Genomic DNA, 19,226 nt, shown 5'->3' with positions numbered 1-19,226 from the left:
ACCTCAGTGCCTGTGCCAGTGGAAGTTTGACTGAGGCTACGCTTTGAGGACATTTTGTGACAAGAGCTCACAGTTCTAGAGATAAATCCATAGGAAAAGATAATCATATTTCAATCAGGATTAACTGGAAAAGAATGTCTCAACCTCATTCCTGTGTGTCCAACAAGTAATAGGGTCAGTTAGTATCTTGGAGGAAAGTCTCGGCAGACTCACAGAAGAGAAGGAAGCCTGCTTGCTTTCATCACGGCCCCACTGGGAAGATTTATTTAATCCCATTTGAACAGTGGCAAGGTCAAGATGTTATTATTCTCAAGGAAATCAATAAACTTTGCCATGCACTTACAGCCTTTATAAGTGATTTAATTATAGGTCCCATGTAATGATTCATCTGGTTGTGGATTCTACAAAGTATATGACTTTCCAGGGCAGCAAAATCATTATGATACCCAGATGTGATTATCTTGATAAGGAGTAACTCCTGAACCCTATATATTACCATTTTATCAGTTTCCCTGCAATAGTCAAAAGCCTTGTATAATAGATATTCAAGTTAGAAAAGCATCACCCTATTATGTACTTGTCCTAATATATGCCATGAACATATGTGGTATGCCAGGCATCCTAGAAATTTCGTTAATAAACTTGTTACACATGCACTGTAACTGAACTGTTAATTTCCCAGTTGTTAGAATAAAGCTACTATTTCTAAAAAATTAATCTAAACATAATTTAATATTTATTGAATAATCTAGAAGGCTCTCCAGAACTCGCCATGCCTCAGAATTATCAATATGTTTATCAACACTGTCGTACTCTGCATATGAGTAAATGCTCCCAAATGGTTTCAACTTTCAGTTAATGGATTACTAAATACACTGCTTTTTTTTTTTTTAACGTAGCTCAAGAGGTATTAGTACGAGTACCCACTAGAAATTGTTTTCTCTGCAGTTTGGTTATACATTTATACTTATTTTCAAGGCTTAAAAAATGAAAGTTGGAAACAGAGGTGAGGACCAAGACATGAAGGGAAATGATCCTGGGGCCATTGAGATGGTCTTCTGGTGGGAAACGTCTAGAAGATCTCACTGAGAAGATGTGGTGTTTGTTTGAAATGAGCCTTCTCTAGAGAAAGCATAAACTGAACGAACCTCAAAGAACAATCCGTTCTTAATTCCCTGCTTCGGACAAGATGGTGCCTTGCTGTTTTTATGGGAAAAGCTACCGAGCGAGTCTCAGCACATCTCCAGGCACGATCCCAAGTCAAGACGATCACAGGCGCCCGGCCACAGCCCTGCTCCAGGGAAGAGTGGTGTTAGCTGCACGTCAGTTGGATGCCGTGCAGACAACATCTGCCCACTGATCCCTGGTGCTGGGCATTTCTAGGAAGCTCATTCCCCGCTGACCCGACTGCTGACAGTAACCAAGCTACATATTTAAGTGGATGGCCCCCATTTTCTATCTCCTTCTATGTTAAATGTGGCATGTTTTCCGTTAACAGTGCTACGCTGTAGGTTTTAGAAATCGATTACAGTTTTAATGGGGTGAGATGTGTAAGTAGGTTCTGCGGCTTGCTCTGAAAGATTTGGCTCTCCTCAGCCCCTGATGGGGAGGCCCCTGAATGTGGAATTAACTGGAAGGTCAGAGAGAAGGCGGCGGGGCCCATGGGGACCCTACCCGGACCTCCGAGGCAGCGTCTGGGCCTCTGGTAGCCGCTCCAGCAGGGCCCACGAGGGCAAGACAATTAAACCTCCATAAGTTTGTGGAGCGTTTCGAAGATGTGCACTATATAAATGCTAAGCGCTGTTATTACAGAGAAGGCAGGGCAAAAATGATGGATGCCGAAGGGGAAATTCCTGTAAGATACAAAGTACCAGGGCCCAGCAGAATGCAAATCTTATCTCATAATGAAGTTTAAAAGTTACAAGAAAAAATAGGTGAGAAAGCTGTGCTCAGAGATGAAAGGAAGGCTCCATGAAGTATCACGACAGATCATGAGATTCAGTGTGACTTTATAGAGCCAGAGGTCGCCGGGAGACAATAGGGACTCTGAAACATGGCAATGATAATTAATTCCTTAAAAAAATCAATTAATATTTTCTCTCATCATTCACAAAAGGGACTGGAGCAGACGGTAACGCACACGTTTCCCAAAGGAGCAGCAGCGGCGAGAAATCAGAATCATGTCAACATGGGTGATTGGGAAATGAGTGTGTTCAACGTCCGATGCTTACGTGGGGCTAAGGTAACATCCATTTCCAGATCCTGCAGGGAAAGACCAGGGAAATGGAAATGCGTCGCTTTCAGAAGTAATTATGGAATATATTTTACATTTAGGGATTCATAAAAAAAAAAATGAAGATCACAGGTCCATTTGCTTCCTGGCACATAGAAGTGATTTTTGGTTTTCTACCACCTTAAGATAGTGTCCTCTGAAAACACACACACACACACACACACACACACACACACACACACACACACACACAATGTACTGGGGCCAAATTCTGCAGCATCTCCTCATTAAAATTTCTAGCTGTAGCTAAATAGTCATCTTAAGGAAACAGACCTTCTTTACACACTAAATAAGAAATGGCGGGAAGTGGAGAAAAAGCTCAAATATGCCTCTTTTAGTGCTTTATTATGCAGAATCTTGCTGATACATTTTGTTGCTGCTGTTGTTGGCTTGTTGGAAGAAATGAAAGAACGTAAAAGAGGCTACACGGAGGAGGCCCACCATAGCATCATAAAACATCGCAAGGAGTGATTCGCTGGGCACCAGACGCGCAGGATGCCGAGAACTCACAATGTCCAGCTGGAAAGGAAAGCGGACTCTGGAAACGCGTCGCTGCTGTGGGAGGTGACAGAACAGACGGGGCCGGTTCAGTCCTGAGAGGAAGACACACAGTGAGGACGTCTGCTAATGGGATTCACTGGACTGGCCCCGACATGGGGGTGGGAAGGCAGTGTCACCCGCAGGGCATGGTCCCCGAAGGTAAATGCTGAATTCATTAGGGACAGAAAAATGACAGATAATGAGATTAAAGGTAAAAACCATGAAAGGGTGTGTGGCCAAAATAATGACGGGGCCCCTGGCAGCCATGAGCGAGGCTCAGGGTGGGAGGCAGCGGTCACAACCTGGCGCTGGAGCCATTATCAGTGGTCCAGAGACAGAAGCCAGTGGCCTGGGGGTCGGTAACGGAGAAACACTTGAGATTATGGTGGCATGTTGACGTGCGCGGTGGGTGGGACCGCACTGGAGACCCTGTGCTTAGCTCGAGTCACACTGTTCTAATGAGGCGGGTCCTGGAAACGAAGGAAGGAAAATCAGAGGGTGTCTGGGCGACAGACCATCACAAAGAGCTTAATTATCACAGAAGGTCAGGGTCAGGCGGGCCAGCCTGTGTTCTGAGGAAAAGAGAAGATTGAGAGAGAACCTCATTAGGGAAGTGATGAATCTGTGATCTGTGTTTCATTTGTACACAAATCGTGCCCTTTTCCAGATGTTGATACTTATCAGCTGTGGGTGTCAGAGAGACGTGGCCACCATTTTTGTCCGATTTGTCTTTGGTGAGGTGGCCCGTGTGTCCAAGCCCTTCTCCCACTGGGGGAGGGCCCTCGAGAGGAGCACTCTCACAGGAGGTGAGCAGGCCACGTGAACGTGAGCGCACACTGAAGGAGGCACTCGGGGACAGGAAGTGAGTCCTTGAAGGGCAGGCAGGGGACAGTTCCCTGCGTGTGGGTCACCCCCACACCACTACCCTGCTCCTGGGTCTCGGGAGGGCTCTTACAGAAAGGAGCAGGGCCTGGCCGGCCTCCTGGATTCCCTGATGCTTTCTGACACAGAAAACGCGTAAAATGACATCTCTCCGTGTTTACCATCCAGCAAAGGAACATACAATCCACGAAGCACTGTCCCCCAACAACACGGCTTTGGGGAACCTGTCTCCTTCTCAAAGGCAGGACCCGATGTGTGTTTACCCCCAAGTCTGGGAGGCCGCTCTGCCGAATAATAGCGGTGAAATTCCACGTTTTGCCTCAGCTCACATGGTACTTGTCAGTCCCATCATCTTCAAGCTCTCACCCTCTGTGGCTCTCCCTTTCCTCCCTCCCTACTTATTCATTCTACTTTCTCCTTTTAAGGCTTACATATGGCAGAGTGAAACTCCACCGCACACGCATGTCCAGTGCAACCGATCCAAGAAGGGAGGCTGGCAGCTTTCCGGAAAGAAGCTTACAAAATAGCAGTTCACCCAAAGATCCAGTCCTGAGCTCCTGGCTGCATTCAGGGGGTGAGGCTGACAGCACCTTCCTCACAGCCTCCTCCACCTTGACCGACCTGGGAGAGGGTGTGAAACGAGCATGGGTGGACGTGGGGGTGCTGGAGGCTTCAGGCTATCTCCAGTCTAACGCACTAAAGCATAGCAGACCGAGCCCCCAGGCTCAGCCTCAGCTGGAGTGTGTCCCAGGGCCCAGCCCATGGTCAGGTGACCTGTGGGGGAGACCCAAGGTCAGGTGGGGCCGGGTCCTTCGTCACAGGCAATGGCGGTGAGCCTCAGAGGGGGCTGTCAGGGACCAGGGAGGTTGTTAGGACCCCTCAGGGGAGGGCTGGGACTTAGGGGACTTAGGGTCTGTGTTAGCCCCTGGGAGAGCCCCTTGGGCTGGGGTGAAGTTCAGTCACCCCCGATGGGCCCCCTCACACCGGCTGTGAGTAAATGGCTGTGGGCAATGGGGATCCCAATTCAACCGTTTGTGCGACTACAATGACCCTGCTGCATTCCAAGATGCTGAGCCAAGCGTCTGAACCCTGCCTTCTCAGAACCACCTATGGACCCAGTGAAGGTGAATGTCTGGAGCTGGGAGACATCAAGAGGGCATGGCAGCATCTGCCGAATGCCACAACCCAGACAGCCCCCCTGCCCAGGGCCCTGCCTGCCCTCCACGGACCATCTTGCCCCCACACATGCCGACCACCCAGTGGCCCGCTCCAGGGGCACAAGGCCAGGGAAAACTGAAGTGTTCAATGTCATAGCTAACATGAGCTTGGAAAAATTAAAGCCGAGTATTTAGTTTGCTAGGCCAGCGTGGCCTGTGGCTGAAACCTGGGGATTCGACTCACTCAAGATAAACAGACTTTATCTGAATGTTTTCTGCAACTTTGGAGATTAAATTAGAATAATTTGGAAACTTGCCTCTGTAACGGGGCCCAATTCTGAAAGCCACTATTTATTCTGCCGTCATTCTGAACCTTGAATAGTTAAATTTTGGTGTTAAAACTGTTAGCAATTTCAATTCTCCCGACTATCATTTTCTGGTGTTAGACAAGGGGCTGATTGACATGTGGATACGGGAAAAAAACATATTTGGAGATGGAACCACTCCAGGAGAATACCCACGACAGAAGAGGCATTACCCCTAATGAGGCAGTGCTCGCTCACAGGAGGCAGCGGAGACGCAGGAAGCAGGAAGCAGGACGTGCACTCCACCCACCACACCACCGGAGATGCTCAGACTTCGAGCTGAGAAACTTCTAGGCCAGGCAGCACAGCCCGGCGCTCATCAATATCATTTCAGAGGAGATGTGCCCAACGGCCTGGGGAGGATTCAAATATCTCCTCTAAGTGGGGAGAAGCTGACTGTGTGGGAGCAAATCTCGAGAGACACCGTCTCTGCAGTGGGAGGTGACACAGAAGGTGGTTTCCAGGCACCTGCCGAAGTTCCCTGGGCCAGACTGCATGTGTGTGTGCGTGCGTGTGCCCGTGTGCATGTGTGTGCATGCGTGTGCACGCGTGTGCATCTCCCACAAGGCGGTATTGTTCGTGAGGCCACCCAGAGCGACGATCGCCGTGTGGCTCAGCTGGTCTGTCTCCTTTCTTCCTCTCTGATTTCTGTATGTTGTTGTGTTTAACATGAGCCATAGCAGAAAGCTGTGTGTTTGGTGTAGCTCTCCCCACTTGGCTTTCTGGCTACCAAATATTTGATCATTTCTATTCCAAAATGAGTTGGGCAACATTGATTCACAGATGCTATTTGCAACAGATAATTAAATCTTAACAGAGAGACAGAATGGCATTTCAAAACAATCGCAGTGACGCTTGAAAAGAAATCTTTTTCCATTTTACAGCATGATGAAACGTGGTTTTGTGCACTACGGGTTGATCGGGAGGCGGAACGGGAAGACATATGACAAACTGAAGGGAAGAACGAGCTGAACAGATCACAAGGCCATCAGTATGGACTCCAGAACACGTCTGACGACCCGTCACTGGCTCGCTTGCTCGACCTGGCGTCTCAGGAACGTCAGGCGTCCGAGGAGTGGCTGGGCCGTGACGCTCGCCCTGGGATGGCTACCGCATGTCTGTTAGCTGCATGGCACGGTGAAATCAGACCATTTTCATTAAAAGAAGAAAAGAAGTTGCGTGAAGAAGAAATGACACGAGCACATCAAAACAGTATTACCGGTTTTTTACCTAAGTCAAAAAAATAATGACTGATGTCCCTGCCCGTGTATGAGTGCAAGAGACTTTCTGAGCTTCTTCCTTCAATTCAACAGGAAATCGGACGATGTGAACATAAGCCAACAAGAGGGCCCTGGACGGGAAAGCCTCAGGGCTGGTCCGACGCTCTGAGGCCCTGTTTGCTGATTTAGATGTCTAGGCATCAAATGATCCTACTAGCCTGCTCATGGCCCTCACGAATGTGCTCAGCCCTCCAAAAACAGAGCTCGGCACTGGGAAACCTTTGCCGCATCAATAGGAAACAAGACAAGAAGTATCTGTTCCTTTGATTTTGAAACACCATTTCATAGCATTGGAGCCCGCCTCTGTGCGCATCCCATGGGCCTCCGCATCTCTGTCTGTCCGGTGGCCCCACTGTCCGTCTACAAGAGAACCTAACCTCTGTGCCCATCCATGCACTCAGCAACACGTGTTGGGCCTGTACTGCAGGCCCCCTCTGAGCCCTTGGACTTGGTCAGTGCCAAGCAAAGCATGCGTCCTTCATGGGCCCGTGCTTTAATGGGTGGGGCTGGAGAACAAGCAATAATAAAAGTGTGTTGCCTGTTGGGTACAGAACCCACAGCTGTAGAGTGTGGCCCAGGCACGGGGCGGAGTGAGGGGGGGGGATTGCTGCAGGGGGATGGGGTGCCAGGCGAGGAGATTTGACAGAGTGGCCAGGGCAGGCCTTGTGAGTGTGTGAGCTGTTTGAGTCTCTGGCTCAAGGCTAAACTGCACGAATATCCTTCTCCGTTTCGGTGTTAGACTGGCCCTGTTGACACTTACGTTCACCTCTGTGAAGGGTCCGGCCGGCTGCAGGCTGCAGAGCTGACCCGCCTCCCCTCTTCCCTTGGAGCCGAGTGGTCCCCCGTGTGTCGCCCCCTGAGGACAGCAAACTGGAAGATGGAGGGGCCAGCTCCCGGCAGAGTCCTGCACAAGCCGCCGGGTGTCTTTCTGCCCAAGCTAGTGCCAGGTCACAGGATGGGGTGTCTGCTCCTAGCTCCTGATGCTGGCCAAGTCCTCACCTCCACCCTATGGGCTCGTTCTTGTACAATGCCACGTTATGCTGAGACGTCCCAGAGCATGTGCAACCCCAGCTTCCGCCAGTGGTGCCCATCCACCTGCCTCCTCACAAAGGTTCTAGGCCCTTCTCAGTGCTGCACACACAGCGGACAGCACACCCACCTCCTTCCTAATCCCACCATCCAGAAACCGTCTCCAGACGCACACCTCCTCCCAATTGCTGAGGCCAGAACATCTCCGGGGTCATCTCAGCCTGAGTGCAGCCGCTGAGACCATGTTTTGCCCCCATTTGGTTGCCCTGCAGGGCTGATGTCCACCCCCCACCTCCCATGTGGAGACTGTCTGCTCTGTGAGTCACGTGTCCTCTCCTTCCCTACTAGCTCGCGGTGGGCAGAGGATCCGTGTAACCTGACAGCTGCATTTATACGTCCATTGTCTGATGTCCCCAAGAGCAGGGCCACGCTGGAGACCCTAAGACACCCACAGACACCTGATGGGTGTTTTCCAGAGACCAGACACCCTACAAATGCACAGCAAGGAAAGACTGAGCCGTGCAGGAGGGCATGTGCACTACGCATGGAACACGTTCGGAAAGCGTTTTCAAGAACTGAAGCATAATTGTTGTTAACTGTGACAGCGGTCCAGCCCAAAGAACCCTGAGCACAGCCCCCGAGGGTTCTCGGGCTCCTCTCGTGTAACCTCCCTGGTCTTACGGCAGCAGATAACCTACTATCCAAACAGCTCTGCTTGGCTTCTGCCAAGGAGAAGAATACATTAAGTTGCCTTTGAAATCTTTATCCTGCTACTATCTGCATGCATTAGCATACTTTATGATTTAAATCTAATTATCAGCGTTTTCTAAGCGATGTCGCTGAAAGTGATCACAGCCGAGCACTTGAACACAGCCAGAATAAAAGGCAGAAAAACAGCCAAATCTGATGAAAAGCTATCACACAGGATGTATCTAAACTGATGAACGATCAGAAATTTAAAGAAGAAATAAAGGCAGACAGCTGCACTATCACTGACGGAGGCTCCTGGACCCGCCCCGTGCTCCCTCAGAGGACAGCATCCCAATCTCTACAAACAGGCCCAGATGCCCCGGCCATGAGCTTCACTCTGGTCAGGCCATGAAGGTGTCATCCTGACGGACGGCCCCTCCTCCCAGAGCCTGGACGGCAGGTTCAAACACAGGGCACGCCTCTCGTTAAACGTGCAATCTCCTCAAAGTAAACCTTCCCAAGACGTCTTTGTGAAGGATCCATGAGACGTTCTTCTAAGTGGCCCAGGAGCCAGTCTGGTCTGTGCCACTGAATCGAAAGGTCGGCCTGTTAGTTTCCTGCCCTAACAGTGTCCCACATGTGAGCCTGGCTTTAACAACTGCAACTTCCATTCTCAAGTCAAGAAGCTCCAGGTGGAGGCGTCGGGAGGTGGGTTCCTTCCGAGGCCACTGGACAACAGCTTCTGCTGGCCTTGGCGGTCCACGGCTTGTGGCGGATGACCCACCTGGGCCGCCACACGGCCTCCCTTCTGAGTGTGTCCATCTCTGTGTCAGTTTCCCTCCAGAAGGACACCAGTCATGTTGGGTTAGGGCCGCCCCGTGCCCTCACCTCACTGCGATCACCCTCACAGACCCTATTTCCAGGCGAGCCGTGTTCACGGGCCAGATGGAGAGGCGGGGATAATTTCAAAGTCTGCCCTCAGAGCAGAGCCCTGGAGAGCAGGGGCCAGATTAGCCGCAGCCCCAGGGAGGCCTTGACCCCTTCTGCCCTTTCTCCTCTTGGAAAGGACATTCTGTTCCTCCGCCAGCAGCCGGTTCACCCCAGAGATGCCTCATCGCTGACTCCTGTCCTCCCCAGTCACACAGCTCAAGGAGGAGGACACATGGACACTAGGTCTGCACCATCAGGGGGCAGCTAGAATTACCACCCACCAGCCACACACGGCAGGATCCGCCAAACCCGTGTGCCGGTGAGAAACAGCTCGGAAACGCCGCTGTGCCTGGAGAGCGGCCTTCTCACGCAAGAGGAACATGCCACGAATTTAAATGCATGCCCACGTCACGGGAAGAGGCATTCTGCTTACGATGTTACGTGCTGACCTCTTGCTGAAAACACCCTCACGCGACAGAAAATTCCCACCGTGAAACATTTGGTCAATGACATTAACATTTGGTCAATGACTTCTCAGTGAAACCTCCCTGGCTGCAAACTGCCTTGCCTCGCGTCCACACCCCCTTGTGGGCATCGGTGGGCACCTCTGGGGTCCACCCCACCGCCTCTCACACCTCAGGTGTCATGTGGGGCCTTAGCTCACGAAGCACTGGCTGAGTGGAAGCGCCCTGACTCAGTGTACCTGCCGCATCACCTTCTACTGCCCGCCCTGGGTCGACGCTCCCACGTAGGTCCAGGCCACTCCAACTGGTCCAAGTCCCAGCCTGGCCCGTGCCGAGCTCTCCATACAGCCCGTGGGAGCCCCCTGGAGACCCCGGAGCATTTCTGCGGAGGTTCCGCCACTGCACCTGTTACCAGAGCACTTTCCCGTGACCCAGCACTCAGCTGGAGGACGGGGCACGCCCCTGGCCCGGCACAGGCCTCCAGATGCATGTGGATGAGTGAGAATCCCAGGCACCGAAATCCCAGCAGGCCCTGAGTGATGTGGGCTTGCACCCCCACTTTGGAGGCTGAGACACAGACTACAGACGCCAGCCTACGCCCCAAGGCCTGAAGGTCGGTGCCTTGTCAGGGCACCTGGGGGGAGGAGGGAGCCAGCTCTCTGCTCTCAGTTTGTTCCCTGAAGAACAGAACTCCACACGATCCGAAGTCAGGAAGGGCACACTCCCCCCACCCCCAGGTTCTGTTTTTAGCTGCGTGCCTGCCAGGATCTGAGATACCATGGTGATGGGAGTCACAGAAACAGAGACGGAAGATAGATTGCCGCAAAGGCCAGCGTTCTGCACTCCCTGCCTAATGGGAAAGCCTCAAGCTGGAGGCTTCAAGGTCTTGTACCCATTTCCCATTGGCTCTCCCAGACGATCCTGAAAACAGATCGGAACAAGCTGTGACCACAGCGTTTCTAGCCAACCCAGAGGTCACATGGGTGTTGCTGCAGCTCTGAGGCCACCCAAGAGGGCAGAGTGAATAGCCAGGGTGGTCATTACTGCCGCTGATCCCTCCACTCCCTAAACCTCCTGCAAAGCCATGCAGCCTCCTCCCTCCGGAGCCAGCGTCAGGTGCAGGGCGGCCAGGAGCCCCTGAGCGGTGTGGCCAACAGGCTCCCAGAAGGTGAGTGTTTCATTAAAAGGAGGACTCCTATCCCACCCGTTACACTGAAGGTGCTATGGGGCTGTAGGGGCATCTCCACATATGCTTGCATTTCGTGACAAAGTCCCCGAGCAACCATCACCCCAGGATGGGGGTACGACACCCGCCAATGAGCAAACCAGCCCCTGTGTGGAGCTGCTCCCCGACACTCAAGACCGGTCTTTGGCACACACACGCAGGGTCACTTGCCCACCCCACCAGGTCAATGGCAAAGACCTGGCCCTGCTCTTTCCACATAATACACCTCTTTTTGTTGTTGTTGTTGTTGTTGTTGTTGTTGTTGTATTCTGCTTTGATCATTGGACTTCCAAGATTCAAAACCCAAGGAAGACAGTTGCAATCAACACTATAAATATGAATAACCGGTCTTGGTCTCGTTATGGCTATTTGGAGGGGGGCTGCTCTGCGGGGCTGCCCTGTGGCCTCACAGCAAACCCCCACGGCAGGAAACTCTAGCTGCTTTCCACAGATGGAGACATCAGGAGACGTGACCAAGACAGAATGGGGGGCTTGGCTGAGAGTGAGCCTTCAGGGGGGGCAGAGGTGGATCTAACCCTGGGCCCACCTGTCTCCGAGCCTGGTGTCCTTCCACCCGAGGCCGGTCCCGGCCCTTCAGTGCGTCTGAGCCCCGGAGAAGAAGGCAGAGGTACCACGAGCCGAGCAAACATCCCTGGAGCCGGTCGGAGTGCGATAGCAGGGCTCACCCCCCCGGGGGCCGGGCCTCCACGGCTGCCCCGCTGAGAACTAGGCAGGCTGGCCCTGGACTGGTGGACCACGGGAGTCCAGACTGGAGAGCCTCTTCTCTGTGGTTTGAGGGATTCCTGCCTCGTGGCGTCCAAATTCTGAACACTCTCTTAAGAAGGGAAGGAAGGGGTAAAAGAAGCAGAATGTTGTTTTCTTACAGGACTCTTCGTTTAAAACTTTGTTTTTAGAACAAATAACTCCAGTGGGCACCGTTGAAGCAATCCTGTACCACAAATGTAGCAATTTAGGGACAATGGCCTCTGGTTCTATATGGTTACAGGGACCCAGCAGGCTGGGCGACCGCACTGCTCGTGGGAGGCATTTGGTTGTACATCCAAACCTGATTATCACATTTATTAACACAATCAAATGCTGTACTTGGACACAACCCACTTTTACCTTCTTTTTAAAAACGCATGAATAGAAATACCAATCTGGTCAATTATCACCCAGGGAGTAACTCCAGCTTTATAGATCGGTAATGCAATTGCTTTCTGTCATCGAGCAATGTGACAGATAACAAAGGCAGATTAAACAGTTCGACTATAGGCTGCATGTTATAATGGCATTTGACTTCATCTCTACATCAATACCCACCCCTCCGGGTTTCCTTCCAGGCAGGCATCAGAGCCGGCAGATCGGCCAGGACGAGGAATGGAGAACCAGAAGCACGCCATGCTCAGAAGCCTGGGGAGGCAGCACTGGCCTCCCCAGGTGGCCGGGCCTCACGTCACGCCATAGAATGCCATACTGTACCCTGACCGTATTTTAGACAGGAGATTTTGCTCATCTTGGCTCTATAACAATGGGATGTTAAAGACGCGGGTTTGAGGCTGCTTATCTGGGGGATGGTCTCGTAAGCCCGAGGTTCCGCATGTATAGGACAGCGCCTCCGCTCTCTGCCTCAAAGGTGTGCATGTGGGACCCTCTAAACCAGCTGATCGACGGGTCAGGGGGAATAGCCCTGCACGGAGCAACCACAAACCAAGATGATAAACTGCTGTGTTCCCCAAACAACCCATTCTCCTCTCTATCTGACCAGTGACTAGATAACAGAATAATTTGACCCTACAAGTGACAGATGACAAGTCGCCAGCAACTTGACTTCCCTAAGGTCTAGACTTGTGTTCACTGTACATCCTAACCAAAAAGTGACTGTGCCATAGTATCAACATCTGTGATTAGGGACTTCCAGAATAGAAGATGAAATCGAACGATTTGGCAAATTCTGGAAGGGGATTGGGGCAGTGGACGAAAACAGTACATAATTCCATTTTAATAGCTGTGTACCATGGGCGTTTATTCCCTTTGTGCGTTCCACAAAGCCTTTGTAGAACACAGGTTCACCGACAAGGTAGCCAGCACAAGGGGCAGGGGGAAAATGTCCAGGACTCGGGAGGGCTCGGAAAGAACATGGAACGGCAACGGTGCCTGGAGCCTGGGTGAGGTGAGGGAGGACACGGGGCCACACATGGGGGAGGAGGCAGCAGAGAGGCAGTCTGTGGCCTTCACCTTCTGTCCACACCCCTGACTGGAAGCTGGTTTGGGGGACCCCCCTGCGATCTCGTCAGGAAATCCGGGTGGCCCCGTCATGCTGAGACCAGGCACTGTCACGGTGTGCACTCCACAGATGTTCTCCTGAACAGAGTGCCTGAGGGTATCCACAGAGAACATTCTCGTGCCAGTGAAATGCTTGAAATTGAAATGGGACATGAAGAGATCTTTTTCATAAGAAGAACAGGCCACTGCCCACCCGGGATAATTTAAATGATACGACAGCTGCAGACGGGGGCAAGACGGTGACCTCGTAAGAGTCCTCCCAACCTGAGATCCTATCACGGCGTTCCGGATTTCCCATGCCCGAAGCAATAATCTAGGTCTAGAATATCTTAGAACAAAATCTGAGCAAAATAACATGAGAATCTTCTTTACCCTGTGTTTTCCTTTTTTTTTTTTTTTCTAACAAGATGAATCACACTCTCCCAACAGAGAGCCCTGTGTTGGCAAGATACAGATGTCACAGGGGCGCCTGGGTGGCTCAGTCAGTTGAGCGTCCAACTTCGGCTCAGGTCATGATCTCACGGTCCATGACTTCGAGCCCCGCATCGGGCTCTGTGCTCACAGCTCAGAGCCTGGAGCCTGCTTCGGATTCTGTGTCTCCTTCTCTCTCTTCCCCTCCCCTGCTCCCACTCTGTCTCTCTCTCTCAAAAATAAATAAACATTAAAAAAAATTTAAAAAAACAATACAGATGTCACATCTTGAGCCAGCACTCCCAGTAGCAGCACCAGTTCCTCGGACGCGATACTCTCTATAGTAGTAAAATACACATAACCCAAGGCGTGCCGTCACCCCAAATATGCAACTCGGTGGCATTCCGCACATTCCCAGAGCTGTGCGGCCACCCCCACCGTCTGTGTCCAGAACTTTCTCATCTCCCCAAACCGAAGCTCTATCCCCATAAACCAGTAATGCCTCTCTCCCCTTCCCCACCCCAGTGACCTCTGTTCTGCTTTCTGTCTCTGGGAATTTCTAACTACTTCACATACACAGACTCAGTCTTTGGCCTTTTGTGTCTGGCTCATTTTGCTCAGCACCTACGTCTTCAAGTTTCATCCATCTTATAGCAGGTGTCAGGATCTCCTTCCTTTTAAGGCTGAACAATGTCCCTCTGCACACACAACATCCCACTCCTGCTGGTTCATTCATCTGCTGATGGGTGTCTGGGTTGTTTCTACCTTCTGGCTGCTGAGATCATGGGCGTATCAATACCTGGGATTGCTACTACACTATTTTCAGTAAATAGCCGGTGGTGAAACTGTAGGACCATACGGTAAGTCTGTGCTAACTTTCCTGAGGAGCTGTCCTACTGTTTTCCACAGCGACGGTACCTTTTTGGATTCTCACAGCAGCACACAACCCTCACTAACACTTGTGTTCGGGTTTTTGAGAGCGGCCGCCTTCACGGGTGGGACACAGTACCCATGTGATTTCAATTCGCATTTCCCTAATAACAAGTGATACCGAGCATGTTTTTCGCGTGCTTACTGGCCACGTGCGTGTCTCCTCTGGAGAAATGTCTATGCAAGTCCTTAGCCCATTTTTTAACCGAGTTGGTTTTCTTTGTTACTGCATTATAGGAATTCTTCACATATGCTGAATATCAACCCCTCATCAGATATATGATTTGCAGATCTTTTCTCCCATTCTGTGGGTTGCCTTTTCACTCTGTGAAGGTGAGTCCTTTGATGCACAAAATTTTTAATTTTGACAAAGGCCAATGTATCTGTTTTTTTCTTTCATCGTCTGTGAATAATGATATTGTAAGAGCAGGATGTGGTTGGGTGTCTCCTACAGGGACTCGGGTGGGCCTTCAAGGAGCAGACAGTTAAGGATTGTGAGCTACCTGGGAGTTATGAAGCTTTCACTGAGTATGCACACACCATAGGATGTGTGAATTGGAAACCAGACCCCACTTCGTCCTGGACCCAGCAGAGCCCCAAGTGGTCCACGCACAGAAGTGGGTGGCAGAAAGGCGGGTCAGGCACAGGCAGAGCCGCGGCAGTGTCTGGGCACGCGGTGTCCTTTGCTGGCTGTTCCCCAGCGTCTGCTCGCCTCTCCAATACCAGGTGCTCCATAAATGCAGTCTCACTGAGCCACCCCCCTCTCCTAACGAGCGCCGCCCTGTGTGACTGGGGGGGTTGCAGCCATGGACTGCCTCACTCTCAGGTGGGCAGCCCAGAGAGATGATTTCTGGCAACCTCAACTGGAAGGCACCATCTTTATGTAAGGCCAGTGGGAGGAAAAGCCAGGGCAGCTGCTAACAGGTGAGTTCTTCCCAAACCCTGCAGCTCCAGGGATCACGTCCTCACACCGTATCTCCAAGAGCGAGGGCCTCTGAACTGAGTTCTTGTGGGATTGATTTCAGAAAGCCCATCTGTCTGCTTTCTCATTATCAGATTCTTCCTTAGCATTTAATGTAAACTAGCCCCAGGAAAATGTCACATTATTTAAAGCCATGCATACTCAGTACATGACCCATGTGCTACAATAGCTAAGTCTAATAATGATAATAACAAGGCTGTAACGAAAAAAGTAGCGGAGTTCCTATCCACTGGGGCCACCCTATCAAAGCCAAATAAGCCCACCACACAGGCGCATGGAGGAAGTAGCCGGAAGAAATGTATAAATGCCAAGAAAGAAATAGCAAATTGGCCCTGCTGCTCACAAAGGCAAAAGGGCCTGTGTGTTCTGCAGGAATGAGAAAAAGGAGATTTTTAGATCCTGCATATGTGGATGGAAAGCTGCCTGGCTACACCATTAGTCAATCATTATCCTGCAGCGAAGTCTCATAAAAATATAACAACAAAAGAGAACCGTGGGCCAACCGCACTGTGGACATAGACAGGACAGCCATAAATGAAATATCACTGGCTGGAATTATAGCAGGGGGCAGGGGGCATGAGATGCCATGGCCACAGAGGATTAGTCCTGTGCACAGACAGGTCCATGCACAGACGCCTGCTGGTGGCACACAGCACAGAGAACCATAATCATCTCAAGACATCCTTTGCCAGGGCTCAGTCAGTTAAGCTTCTGACTTTGATTTTTGGTCAGGTTACGATCTCATGGCTTGGTGGGTTTGAGCCCCATGTCAGGATCTGAGCTGACAGCGTGGAACCTGCTTGGTATTCTCTCTCTCCCTCTCTCTCTCTGTCCCCCTCCACTCGTGCTGTCTCCGTCTCTCTCAAATTAATCTCCCTGATTAGAATGTAATGCCCATTCCTAATAAACAGACTTCTCTCCTGAAAGGGATGGAATTCTTGAGCTGCCTTGGCCTTGTTCAAAACTTCCAAACTTTCCCCAGCCCATTTGCTCATTCCCTCCCTCCAGTAAGTCCTGAGCCACCTCACTTAGACACTTGTCATAGCTCTTCGGGCACATGTGACTAGCATCTGTGGGGCCCGTGTGATCCTAATTCCCAGTAGAAAGGGTCACGTTGGAGTCGCCCATGAACACCATCCTCCCGGCATTGTGAGTCCGCTCTCCTACAGTCAGGGGGTGCGGCTGAACGAACAGCCAGGTAGTTGACCTGGATGTGCACATGGTGTTCTTTCCACAGTACTGTCTTAGGGGGTCACAATGTTTTCAGATGATGACTTCATGCTCATAGTTGTCAAAACCAAGTAAATGACAAATCGCTTTGGAAAAAAAAATTGAAGAAAACACTCCAGGTCAGTAGGTGTACGTCAGTTTTCTCTGGACTGTTCTATCAAACAGGAGATAAGAATAATATGATCTGATTTCTCATTTCAGTGAATATCCAGAGCCTCTGCACGTGGAGGGTGAAGAGAGTTAATGAAGCACACGATATGGTTTTCTCGGATGTGAGGGATCGTCATGACAGCCACGGGGAGACAGAGAGGTAGGGTCCCGCTGGGCATCACTGTTAGTGTGTGAATGGTCATTAAATTCAGTGTGAGATCCAGACGCATCCAGGAGCACTGCCTGGTCCTCCCAAAAGATGCACCCAGAGAGCCCCACACGGGGCCCAGAAAGGGGAGTCAGCTGAGAACACACAAGGTGGCACCGGGGACACCCCCCCGTCAGGGGTCTGCAGACAGTACTGCATGACCTCGCACCAATGTCAGGCCGTTCCAGCAAGGTCTCAGGTATCGTCCTGGCTCCCGTGAGTGAGCCTGGGCTTTGCAGCTTGGGGGTGGGGGGTGCAGTAGGGGCTTGGCCGGGAGAAAAGAGGAAGGAAGGAGAAAGGAGGGGTGAGTGCCAGCTGCCTCCTTGCCCTCCATGTAACACGGGGCCTCGCCGGGCATGCCCACTCAGCTCTGGGCCCGGAGGCTGGGCTCCTGCCCTCATGCTGTGCAGAGAGATCTCTAAGATAAGGTCAGGAAGAATATTCTAGTAATTTGAACCTTTAAAACCTGGGCTGGGACTTTTGGAAAATTAGGAGGATAAGAAGTTCCAGAAATTGATAAAATGGGGTTTTGCACCTTTTACTTCGCTCCTTTAGCACATGGACGTTCGAAGTGTGGTCCAGGGACCGGCAGCCCCGGTGCCACCTGGGAGCTAGAAAACGATGCGTGACCCCGGCCACCCCCAGCCTCCTGTTCCTTCTGCAATCTAAGAGACCCCCGGGGAATCGGATGCATGCACAAGTTTCAGAAGCCCAAACATGAGGTGTCACATACGCCATCAGAATGTGCAAGACCACAAAGACAGTCTGGGGTCAGGCAAGATGGGCTTGTTCCTGGTCCGATGTGCACAGAGGAGCAAAACCAGGGAAGCCCAGGAACAACGGCTAATCAGCCTTTGGAATGTCCAAACACCTCAACCAGAGTGTCAGCTGGAGCAGAAGGAGACAGTAGATGTTAGGACAGTATTGCCTGAAACGTGACTATGTTTCATGGAATCGATCCATTTCCTTCAGAGACGAGAGCTCGTTGAAGCTGTTTCAAGGAACCTATGTCCAGGGAGCAATGATGAAATTAAAGCAGCTGGCTCTTAAGATGGGCATAAGGAAACCAAATGCCAAACACAACGCTTTTTTGACAGTGACAGAGTTCAATGCCAAATAGCAACTTCATGGAAAGAAAAATAATTGTAATGGGTAATTGGATTGGGAAATCAGAAAAAAAAACCCATATATATCTGGGGTTTTTTCACCAAACTGATTAGACTATATGAGATTGACTCTTACTTCTGTCTCCAGTAAACAGTAACACCAGATACCAATTAGCTATCCCTCTGGCAAGCTTCAAAAAGCATCATCAGCCAAAGAGAGAACTCAAAATTGGTTTTTTTTTGTCTTGTTGGAGTCATTTTATTTCATTTTTTAAAATTTTATTTATTTATTTAGAGAGAGACAGAGACAGCGTGAGCAGGGAAGGTTCAGAGAGACAGGGAGACAGAGGGGATCCCAAGCAGGCTCTGCACCATCAGCACAGAGCCCGATGTGGGGCTTGAAACTCATGAAACCGTGACATCATGACCTGAGCCGAAACCGAGAGTCAGATGCTTAACTGCCTGAGCCCCCCAGGTGCCCCTTGTTGGAGTCATTTTTGGCACACATTGTTAGGAAAAGGCATAAATAGGCCGTTGGTGTTTCTACTTTACTGGATGGATGAAAGGAACAGCTACCGTCATCAGTTCAGAACAGGCTCTTACGGAGGAAGACGCACTCACCAGCGTGGAGACAGCGGGCTGACCGCAAGCAACAGGTTCCCAAAGGACCAGACAGCTGGTTGCCGCCTTAGCTGTGCTTGGAGCCGCCGGGAGAGCTCTGTGCAACCCGAGGCTGAGCCTCGTGTCCTGGGTGAGACCAGCACGCAGCCAAGGCCGACAGCCCTGGGATGCAGACATCCCCGCTCCCGTGTGCGCTGGGCCCCCTTGGGTCCTGGAGGCTTCCAGCTTCCACCCCAGCACGGGCTGCCTTGGAAGGAATGTTGCTCCCATCCTTACAGGGAGAAAGAAGCAGCCTGACTCCAAATCCACAACTTGGCCCGGACCTGTCAGAGAGCTGAGGTCGCAGAGCCAACAGCAGGCTCAGCCTCTGCAACCCAGTACTGCAGGGAGACGCAGACGCGGGTCACCTAAAACAGAGACAAGACGACACAACTGGTAATGGCTGAG

General features: G+C 51.2%; 2 long non-coding RNA genes across 2 annotated transcripts in view; one reads left to right on the top strand and one right to left on the bottom strand.

The window, feature by feature from the left end:
• Nucleotides 1-19,226, bottom strand: part of LOC123384983 — a 396,740-nt gene that overhangs the window by 84,170 nt on the left and 293,344 nt on the right. The gene's annotated exons all lie outside the window — the stretch shown is intronic.
• LOC123384982 lies at nt 10,370-18,474 on the top strand. The gene is made up of 4 exons (XR_006596861.1): nt 10,370-10,798; nt 14,720-14,815; nt 16,896-17,004; nt 17,608-18,474. It is a non-coding gene; the product is annotated as an uncharacterized LOC123384982 (long non-coding RNA).

This window comes from Felis catus, chromosome A1 (genome assembly GCF_018350175.1).
Source record: "Felis catus isolate Fca126 chromosome A1, F.catus_Fca126_mat1.0, whole genome shotgun sequence".
NCBI lineage: Eukaryota > Metazoa > Chordata > Mammalia > Carnivora > Felidae > Felis > Felis catus.
Note: the sequence above shows the minus strand (reverse complement) of the source record. Positions and strands in the feature narration are given on the sequence as shown.